This window comes from Scaptodrosophila lebanonensis, unplaced genomic scaffold, assembly GCF_003285725.1.
Source record: "Scaptodrosophila lebanonensis strain 11010-0011.00,11010-0021.00 unplaced genomic scaffold, SlebRS2 tig00000122-arrow-arrow-pilon, whole genome shotgun sequence".
Lineage (NCBI taxonomy): Eukaryota > Metazoa > Arthropoda > Insecta > Diptera > Drosophilidae > Scaptodrosophila > Scaptodrosophila lebanonensis.
The window spans coordinates 592,022-602,952 of record NW_022060580.1 but is presented as its reverse complement, the minus strand read 5'-3'; positions in this window follow the sequence as shown (position 1 = coordinate 602,952).

Sequence of the window (10,931 nt, the reverse complement as noted above, 5' to 3'; positions counted from 1 at the left end):
TCAGGAACTTCCCTTTGGTCGACTTGACTCATCCTCCAAATCCAGTTGACGTGGCAGCAACACAACACAATCCCCAGTGCAGCAACAACAACACGACCGACGCGGTTCCGCACAAATTAAAGTTTTTAATTTAAAAAAAACAAGCAAGTCCCTGCTCGGGCGCCAATGAAAATTTATATTATTTTATATAAATTGTATGAAAACGAAGAAAGATTGGGACGCTTGCTTTTAACTTTAACTTTAATATCGAAAATGACGAAAAGATACGGTGGCGATTGTGCTTCTATTTAGTTCTATTTACAACTAACTTCAAAATTCGGCTTACATGCTAAACTAAGCCTAAGGCGGCGAAAAAAGGGCGCGAGGCGACGTCCGCAAACGGCCGCTCTCTTTTCGCCCTAAACTAAAATTCAAATATTTCTCTTAAACTATACTAATCTAAAACAGCATCTGCACCAACAATATGTAATAACATTATGTTATCATAATGTTATGCGCCACAGCTATGTAAATGTATACTACCGACGTCACCAAAGATCACGCCACCAAGCTTTTTAGAACGGCTAAGCCAAAGTCATCGAAGGTTATTTTAAGCTTTACAAGAGGCATAATATACTCCATGTCAATATTGTCATTGAAGGTCATTGAGCTTTTTGGAGAGCGAGGCTATATATTAGATTAAGTCATTAGGCTTAAGTCAGTCTTAAGGTGACCTCTGACGTGTAATGTGCACAGAAAATTTATAAATATATATTATTGAAAATAGCAGCTGGCTGGATGGGGATACAATATTTCTTCGCATTCTTTTCATTCGCGCTTCTTCATAAAGTGGTGCTTTGTTGTGTGCTTTGCATGTATCATAATTACGGTTCGTTGTATCATAATTACGGTAGTTGACTTTTTTAAAGCCAAAGTGGAGGCAATAAATCGGCAAGTTGCTTCATTAAATTCAGACTTGCACGCTGAAGTATTAAGCAGCTTTGATGAAACTGAGTTAACGGCTCGAGTAGAGTTTCTGGAGAGCATTAATGTGGAGTTCAACGCAACGCAGACAATATTGGAAAGGTTTGACTTAATGAAATTGGCAGGTAATGCGCGTATGAATTTTGCCATATATCGCGGTCAAAGCTAAGCTGTCTCGGGAACTGGCTATGCATAGAAGGCAACAAGATGCTCATTCTACTTCTGTTGCACAAAAATTTGAGAAGGAGTCAACAAGCAGCACAACATCGCGGAAAACAAGGTTGCCAAATCTGCAACTACCTCGTTTTGCGGGTGCATATTCAGATTGGCCGGATTTCTTTGCCATGTTTGCTACAATCCTCGACAACGATCATGAGCTATGTAATATTGAAAAGTTTCAGTACCTCCGAGCCACTTTGGATGGGGCTGCGCTTGAAACAATTCGTTCGCTCGAACCATCTGACGCGAACTATAAAAAGGCTATGGAGCTGCTTAAAAATCGCTTTGATAACAAACTTTTGCATTTTCAGGCACACATAAGAGCAATATTTGGGTTGAAAGGTTTCGAGAAGTGAGCTGCATCGAGTCTGCGAGAACTAAGCGACAAAGTAAATTCTCACTTAAAGGCGTTAAGAACGCTGGCATCCTCTGAGAAGGATATTGCAAAGGCCTTGGGCTTGGTATGGGACCCCAGTATGGACAATTTGCTTTTTAATTTTTCGGAATTTCAACTACGTCTCCAGTCTCCAAGCGATCTGTATTGTCAGTAATCGCAAGATTTTATGACCCGTTGGGATTAATTTCGCCTATAATAACAAAATCGAAAATCTTTTTGCAAGCTTTATGGAACGAAAATCTAACCTGGGACGACAATCTGCCTATGCATTTGGAAACTGTATGGTCAGAGCTCACCTCGCAGCTGTCAATCGTCCACAACTTGCATTTTCCTCGTTTCGTTATGCTGCCGGAAGCCTCAATACAACTGCCCGGTTTTTGCGATGACCGTCTAATGGTGTATGGGGCTTGCATCTACGTAAGGAAGATACATCTCTTCGCGATTGCTTTGTTCAAAGTCTAAGGTCGCCCATTAAAAACTTTGACTGTTCCTAAACTGCTGTCGGCTGCAATTTTATTATCTGAACTTATTGATAACGTCGCGCGAACCATGCCACTTGCATGTGATTTGCATTGTTGATCTGACTCGACAATTGTTTTATCTTGGATTCCAGAAAAGCCTTTTAACTTCAACGTTTTCGTATTCAACATGGTGTCGCGGATCCAGGAACTGACCAAAAATGTAACTTGGCATCACGTTCCAACCAACTTGAACCCTGCTGATGTGCTATCACGAGACTGTACTCCAAAACAGCTGCTTTATCATAGTTTATGGATGAACGGGCCAGATTTCGTTAGCATGAATTCAGAATTCATCGCAATGGCCCTCCTGTGTTCAGTTTCAGAAGGATTTACCAGAGCGCCGGCATAGTATCTTAGTTGCGGCCGTGCAACAAGACATATCGTTTGATTGCAAGTACCAAAACTCATTTGGCAGGCTCCAACGCGTTTTGGATACATATATCGCTTCTCGCTGCTGAGACACAAAAATGCTCAGCGCACATCGAGCACGCTAACCGTCGAGGAAATAATAATGGGTACTTATTTTCTGCTTCGAAGTATTCAACGTGTGCATTTTGCTAATGAATACAAGGTTCTGCAGGCTGATAAGGAAGTTTAATCAAAAAGCAAACTGCCTTCGCTAAGGCCGAAAATGGATTCAAAGGGATTGCTTCGGGTTGGTGGTAGACTCATAACTCACAGTTGGACTACAGTTGGACGCCACGCAGCTGTTATTCGCTATTATCATGAAAAATATATGCATTCTGGGCCTCAGAGTCTTCTTGCAACCCTACGGCAAAGGTATTGGCCAGTCGGGACGCGAAAGGCAGTGGCTTCGGTGATTAACAAGTGCATCCGATGCTTTCGCGCAAAGCCTAAATTGATAACACATATGGGAAACCTGCCTGCAGAACGTGTTCAGCCTTGCCCAGCATTTCGCGTAACTGGCATCAAATGTCTGTGAGGAGAGTGGCAAATGGCGAGCTACGCTGCCGAATCTTCAAGTCGGTTATATGGTGCTGCTACAGGATGACAATTTGCCGCCTCTTAAATGATGTCTCGGTCGTATAGAAGAAGTCATTCCTGGTCCGGATGGTAGCATCAGAGTCGCGCTGGTTCGGACTAATGCTGGCTTGGTCAAAAGGGCCAAGATTGCTGTTCTGCTACTATCAACGGGAGAGTAGTTCGGAGCAGAACAATTGATTTAATGTAAATTAAATGTAAATGCCTGTTGGATTATGTTTGTTTAGTCCTTGTTAGCAATTATGTTAGCAAGAGATAGCTTAGCTGTCTCTATTAAAGATCAATGCGCTCTTGCTCTCACTTGCAGACACACAAAGTATATATATTCTTGATCAGCATGATGAGACGAGTCGATCTAGCCCTGTCTGTCCGTCTGTCTGTCCGTCCGTATGAACACCTGGATCTCAGAGACTATAAGAGATAGAGACACCAAATTTTGCACAAAGATGCCTTATATGTATTCTATACGAGTTTGTTTTATTTTTTTTATTTTTCCCCCACTTCCCCTCTATGGGGGTTTTCCCGATTTTCCATTCGTATAATCGCCTATATCTCGGAGACTATAAGACCTAGGAACACCAAATTTTAGTCCCAGATCCCTTATGTGAATACGCAGAAAATGTATATTTTGGAATTTCCCTCCCTCCCCCCTCTCTTCCAGAAATCGTAACTCCCGTAATTCTTGGAATTTCGTACTAAAATTATGTGTCCGTGTGCCAAGTTTCACTATGATAGACCGATTTAACAAGAAGTTATAGCCATAAATATATTTGCTGCTGCAGCGCTGCTCAAGCGGCTGTTGTTGATGCTGGTGCTTTGGTTGACTGCACACATGTTTACACAGACACGAATAGATGCGCATAGGCATACATACACTCACACAGACGCAATTGCTATGTAAATGTGCATTTATACACCCTTTACGTAAGTTCAAATACCGAGAGAGGTAAAATCGATCAAATTTTTTTTTTTATTTTCTTAATTTTTTTTATTTTCTATAATTATTGTAAACATATGTACAGAGTATTTCAAAGTCGGGACACCCGACTTTAGCTTTTTTACTTGTTATTTATTTAATTACACTTGTTTTACAAATTTTACCACATTTTGCGACCCTTAAATGTACTTATTTTCATATTAAATATCGGCTAATTTGCCAACCGACATTTTTACCAAGAACATAAATAAAATAAAATATTTTTAAACTAATATTTTTGAATTAATTCGATTTAAATGCCAACTGACATTTTTACCAAATATTTTGTAATTAATATGCAAGTCAAACAAAAATAAGAAATAGTCTATCAACAAAATTGCTTGTGCATAAATATAAGTTGAGGCAGGTCATGACAATGTCAAGGCTACTGCCACGCGTTCATATATGAAGTGTCTGCATATGAACACAACATTTGCACACATACATACATATGTATGTAATTGTATGTATGTGTGCTTTTATAGGCATTATGAGAAACACATACACTATTGACAAACTTCACTTGCATTCGCATCCCAAAATACAATGCGACAGAAATATGGCAACAGTGTATGAAATTATCATGCCCATGTAGCAGGTAAAATCTGAAAACGAAATTGAAGCTGCTGCTCGCAAACAGCAAAAGACCAAATGCACAAATACATATAAACATATACATGTATATATGTGCACGCACACATACAAAGAGCATAAGCGGCGTGAACCGACCGTCTCTGTTGACTGCCTCTCTGCGAATCAGTGTTGCCAATTTGGCTTTTTTCCCATCAAATCTGGTTGTTTTCGAAATGAGATTGCGGGAAAATATTCGAAATTGCGGGAAGCGGGAATTCTGGATTTTTAAAAATACATTAGCTTTTTTTCCGCTTTTTGTAATTTTGCCAACATTTATGTAAAAAACTGGAAACGAAGCAGATGTATCATTATTTTTGATCAATATTTTCGTATGTGTGATTAATGATGGCAGATTATTGAGTTATTTTTATCCAAAAAGTGACTTACAATTACTAATTATGTATATAATGTCGCTCGTTTATGACAGTAGTGGCACTCGCTTGTGAAAGTAGGCCCTACGTATTGACAAAGAGACTGCTGTGGTTATACTACACATGACATCACTAATTTAAACCATCTTTATCTCAAAAATGCGCTTAATTTGTAAAGGTGGGAATGCCGAAAGAATGCAATAAAAAAAACCCTGATTTTTGGCTCATTTACAAAGAAACACAGACTTTCTATGGGACAAACAAAATTAGTTTTGTAAAGCTACTGAAGAAAGAAGCAGCTCTGTACCTTTTTCTTGCTCAGCATACAGCAATAGCGCAGATTAACCGCTTTTGAAATGTTCACCAAGATGATGAAAAAATGTATTTTCCAAGGTTTTTTTAAAGCATTTCTTGTAAAAATAAATTTAGCTTTTTATTTCGCTTTTTTGCAATAATTTTTAGCTTTATTTCACTCTCCTTCCCGACAAAAACAGCTTTTTTTCCTTCTAGAAAGTTGGCAACACTGCTGCGAATGAAATGAAATTCGCTCACAGAGAGCACGAATGCGACAGCTCCCAGTCGGCTCATAGCCGAAGTGCAACAGCTCCCATTCGGCAAATACCCGAACAGCTATGGACGCTGTCGCTAACAATTTTGATGGGACGTTTTCGTTGTATGAAATGACGCATCTATATGTTGTATGGTTAGTGCCCCATTGCAGCTAAATTAATCTCTCTATATATAAAACAGTTTTTCCTGACTGACTGATTGGTGATCAACGTACAGCCCAAACGGTAAAAGCTAGGAAGCTGAAATTTGGACTTAAGTATCCTTTCATAGTGTAGGTGCCCACTAAGAATTTTGGAAAATTCGAGCTCCAAAGGGGGGAAACGAGCTCCAAAGTTTATTTGAAAATTCTGCATTTCTGCACCGATCAACTTTAAATTTGATTTTTATAATCTATAAAAGAATACAAACAAAACTGCATACCCAGATTTTCGTGGGTGGGACTTGAATTTTAATATTTATTCACCTTTTCAAATGAAAAGTTTGTGTTATAAATTTTCTCCGATCGATTTCAAATTTCAAAATATGCATTTTACAAATGCAGGCAGAACAAACTATACAAAATATCAAACAGTTGGGGACAACTGAGTATACATACACGCACACACACACATACAAGCAGCAATAATTTACGACCCCATTAAAATGTTGATGGCCTCCACGTGGTGTTCCCTGGATACCGATGTAATATGTTTGCTCATATACAATATTAGATCGGTAACAAATTTGAGCGGCGAATTAAAACAAGAAAGGAATGCTAAAGTCGAGCAGGCTCAACTCTCAAATACCCTGTACCACCCCACAAAAAAGAAATTAAATTAATTAAATGAATTAATGCATACATACATTTACATCAGAATCGTGCCTTATGCGTGTTTGTGTACTTGTACATATGTACAATGTATTTATGTGTGCATTGGGCCTGGTTATATGGATATAACTTTCTTTCTGATCAACCTATCATAATGAAACTTGGTATACGGATATATATAATTACTAACTGGATGTGTCTACCAAATTTTAGTTTAAAATTCCAAGAATTACGAGAGTTATAGAAAACCGTTAATTAGGGGGGGAGTGGGGGGGGGTGGATCAGAAAAAATGAACAAACTCGTCCTTTCTCGGGCTCAGGAGAATCTGTATACCAAGTTTGGTTATTCTAGCTCTTATACTTTCGGAGATCCTTGCGTTCATACAGACAGACGGACAGACGGACATGGCTATATCGATTCGGCTTGTCATGCTGATCAAGAATATATATACTTTGTGGGGTCTACCAAGCCTCCTTCTGTGTGTTCCATGTGCACTCGCACAAAACTAATATACCCTAGTACCCTTTGGGTACAGGGTATAAAAAACAATATATATTAAATTATCAAAAGATGTACATACATACATATAAACATATATGTATTTTTATACTCTGTACATGAAATGTATATTAGGTTTGCGGGAGCTGAAAAATGTAACAGGCAGAAGGAGGCGTGGCAGACCCCACAAAGTATATATATTCTTGATCAGCATGATGAGACGAGTCGATCTAGCCCTGTCTGTCCGTCTGTCTGTCCGTCCGTATGAACACCTGGATCTCAGAGACTATAAGAGATAGAGACACCAAATTTTGCACAAATATGCGTTATGTGTGTATTCTATACGGATTTGTTTTATTTTTTTGATTTTATCCCCCACTTCCCCCCTATGGGGGTTTTCCCGATTTTCCATTCGTATAATCGCCTATATCTCGGAGACTATAAGACCTAGGCACACCAAATTTTAGTCCAAGATGCCTTGTGTGAATACGCAGAAAATGTATATTTTGGAATTTCCCTCCCTCCCCCCTCTCCCCCGCAAATGCGATTTTCTCTAACTCCCGTAATTCTTGGAATTTCGAACTAAAATTTTGCAAATACCCCCAGTTAGTAATTATGTGTCCGTATGCCAAGTTTCACTATGATAGACCGATTTACCAAGAAGTTATAGCCATAAATATATTTGCTGCTGCAGCGCTGCTCAAGCTGTTGTTGATGTTGCTGTTTGGTTGACTGCGAAAATGCTTACACAGACACGAATAGATGCGCATAGGCATACACTCACACAGACGCAATTGCTATGTAAATGTGCAATTATAAACCCATTACGTAAGTTCAAATACCGAGAAAGGTAAAATCGATAAAAAAATTTTTTTTTAATTTTCTTAATTTTTTTTATTTTCTATAATTATTGTAAACATATGTACAGAGTATTTCAAAGTCGGGACACCCGACTTTAGCTTTTTTACTTGTTTCTAACGCTGCAGTCGCACATTTACTGCAGCCAGTTTTTGTTCTAACACTCCAATTCTAGACACGCTACAATAAAGTTAAGTTCAATTGAATTCGTCCCGAGTTTTTTATTAAATGTAATTCATCAGGTGAAATATTCGATATCTCCTCTAAACAGTATCCTTTATCCTACGCATATCCTTGATCAATCGTCTTAGTGAAAATATAACGAGACAAGGACCACCTTCTTCCAGACGACGATCCGCAAAAATAAACCTATTCTGCACGGTTTCTGCAACGGTTAGTAACATTTGCATTATAACTCTTTGCAAATAAAAACTGATCCAAAAAACAACAACGGAGCTATTGGAGCATTGCAACGCATTGCCTTGACGGAGGCTGTACTTGGACAGTGCCTCTCGCAACTAAAGCAAATCACCGCATTCAACACACAGGCACAGATCGCTCTTTACCCTACACAGTATGAACAGCAACAGTACATTATAAACAACACAGTGGAAAATCTCATATTGGGACCAGCCCAACGATTGTTTATGCGGACATCGCCACAAAACTGGATGGAACTACGTGGGATGCTAGTAAGCGAATATAATAATCACACCCCAGCGCATCAGCTCATTATGAATATATATATAAATTAAAATGTAGTACCCTAAGTACACTTATCAATTATTTAGAAAATCACAGCATTATTATTCATAACAAGTTAACATTAAAATGAAATCGAGAAAATCAAAAAATGTACATAAATGCTTTAAACACAGCAGTTTAAACAAGAGAGAACGCTGCAGTCGAGCAAGCCCGACAGTAAAATAGCCTGTACTCTCCACAAAAAGGTAAATTTAAAAAAATTTAAAAAAAAATTAAATTATTAAAAAAATGAATTAATTAATTTAATTAAATTAGAATACATGTTTATGTTCAGTTTTAACAGCATACATTTACATCACGTACCTATGTGTGTTTATATGCGTGTATGTATGCAGCATAATGTTGAACCAAAGCAGCAACAACAACAAAAGCTGCGGGCAGCGCTGCCGGCAGCGCTGCAGGAAGCGCATGAGCAGCGATTTTATTTATGGCTATAACTTTCTTCAGAATTGACCTATCATGATGAAACTGGCACACGGACACATAAGCACTAACTGGATGTAACTACCAAAATTGATTTCAAAATTCCAGGAATTACGGAATTCATAAACAAAAACACGAATTGCGGGGGAGTGGGGGGTGTATCATATACCGAGCTTGGTTATTCTAGCTCTAGTACCTTCTGAGATCCGTGCGCTCATACAGACGGACGGACAGACGGACATGGCTATATCGACTCGGCTTGTCACCCTGATTAAGAATATATATACTTTGTGGGGTCTGCCACGCCTAGTTCTGTGTGTTACATACATGCGCACAAAACTAGTATAGCCTTTCACCCTTTGGGTACAGGCTATAAAAATTATGCATAAAGAATTACCAGACAGAATATATAGTAGATTATGTAGATTTGACATTAGTAATCCAACAAAATTAAAACAAGCTGCTCAAGAGAACGGTTTATTTGAATGCAATAATATCTACAGAAATATATTTCATTTAAATTTCAAACCCAATTTAAAATTTAAAGAAGATACATTTTAATTGCATAATACCGGAAGAATACCCGCTCTCGCAATAATAACTAAAATGAAATCGAAAGGCAATGGGTTTATTCAAAAAATAACGGTTCCCCTAATTGCAGAGGTTTTTTGGTTCAGCCAAGGCAAACACATCAACTTAACAGTCCATTTCGTAGCTACACCAGGCAGCAACACTTTGATAATAATAGATATTCCCAACCGAATAGTAACTTTAAGAATTTTAATCAAAACAGGCAATATCACTTTGACAATAACAGATTTTCCCAACCAAATAGCAATAATTTTAATCAAAAGAGGCACCAAAATAACAGTAATAGATTTTTCCAACCAAAAGAGAGTTTTAATTAATTTATTTATTTATTTAGTAAATCAACAAATAGTGCTGCCAATACAAATACAAAAACTATTTATATTATAGTATAATATTATAAAATAAAATAAAGATATTTAATAATAAAACGTTATAATTTCAACTTAAAAGATAAAAAAGCGTAAAAGGAGAGCGTACTGTCCGTCGGTCGTCGGCTGCCGACCGTGAACTCACCACACCGGCGGCCGCCTAGCATAGTCTTAGAATAAGCTTAGACTAGGCTTAGTTTTTAGTTCTTAATATTATTTTGGCAATATAAGGTCTGCGCATGTGCGCCCCCAAAGTGAACTTTTATTGAAAGAAATAAATCCTACATTAAATCAAACCATCAACTCGTCCTCTGCATTTGGTACTACTCGGAATCGGATCAATTTTATGGAACAGAGAGAGAGTTCTGTCGAAACCAAATGAGAAAGATCATTGTAATTAGAACAAATGACCCGAAAACGATTGTGCAAAGCGTAATTAGTTGTGCATCTAGACAAAATGAATGGCAAATAATTCCTCGTTGGTCTACAAGAAACTGAAAAGTTGAGGCGACCTAAAAGGGCTGAGGAGTCTATCTCACCGACAACTAGCTTGTGGAGAAAAACTACTCTAAGAACAGTCCTGCGACTTGTTAATGAAGGAAGACTAATGTATAAGCAACAATCTGCTTGAATACGATGTCAAGCGAAGATTAGGATCCCAGCTAAGACCTCGTAAAGAAAAAAGCAAGAATTGCTTCTGAACAGATACTTTCTACACTGTGAACACCAAACACAATTTACAATGCTAGAGATGTGAAGATTGAAGTTTAATTTGGAATCAAAAAGAACCAAAAGGTCTTCAACAGTCGATATACGCTGCAATGATACATTGTCAATCGTATATGTGACTAAAAGGGGCCAAGCTCGATAAAGGGTCATGAAGTTACATTTAGCGCAATTGAGGTGCAAGTGGTTTGCTAAGCACCAAGATTGCATGCAGTTCAGATCATCCTAAGTATCATCATAA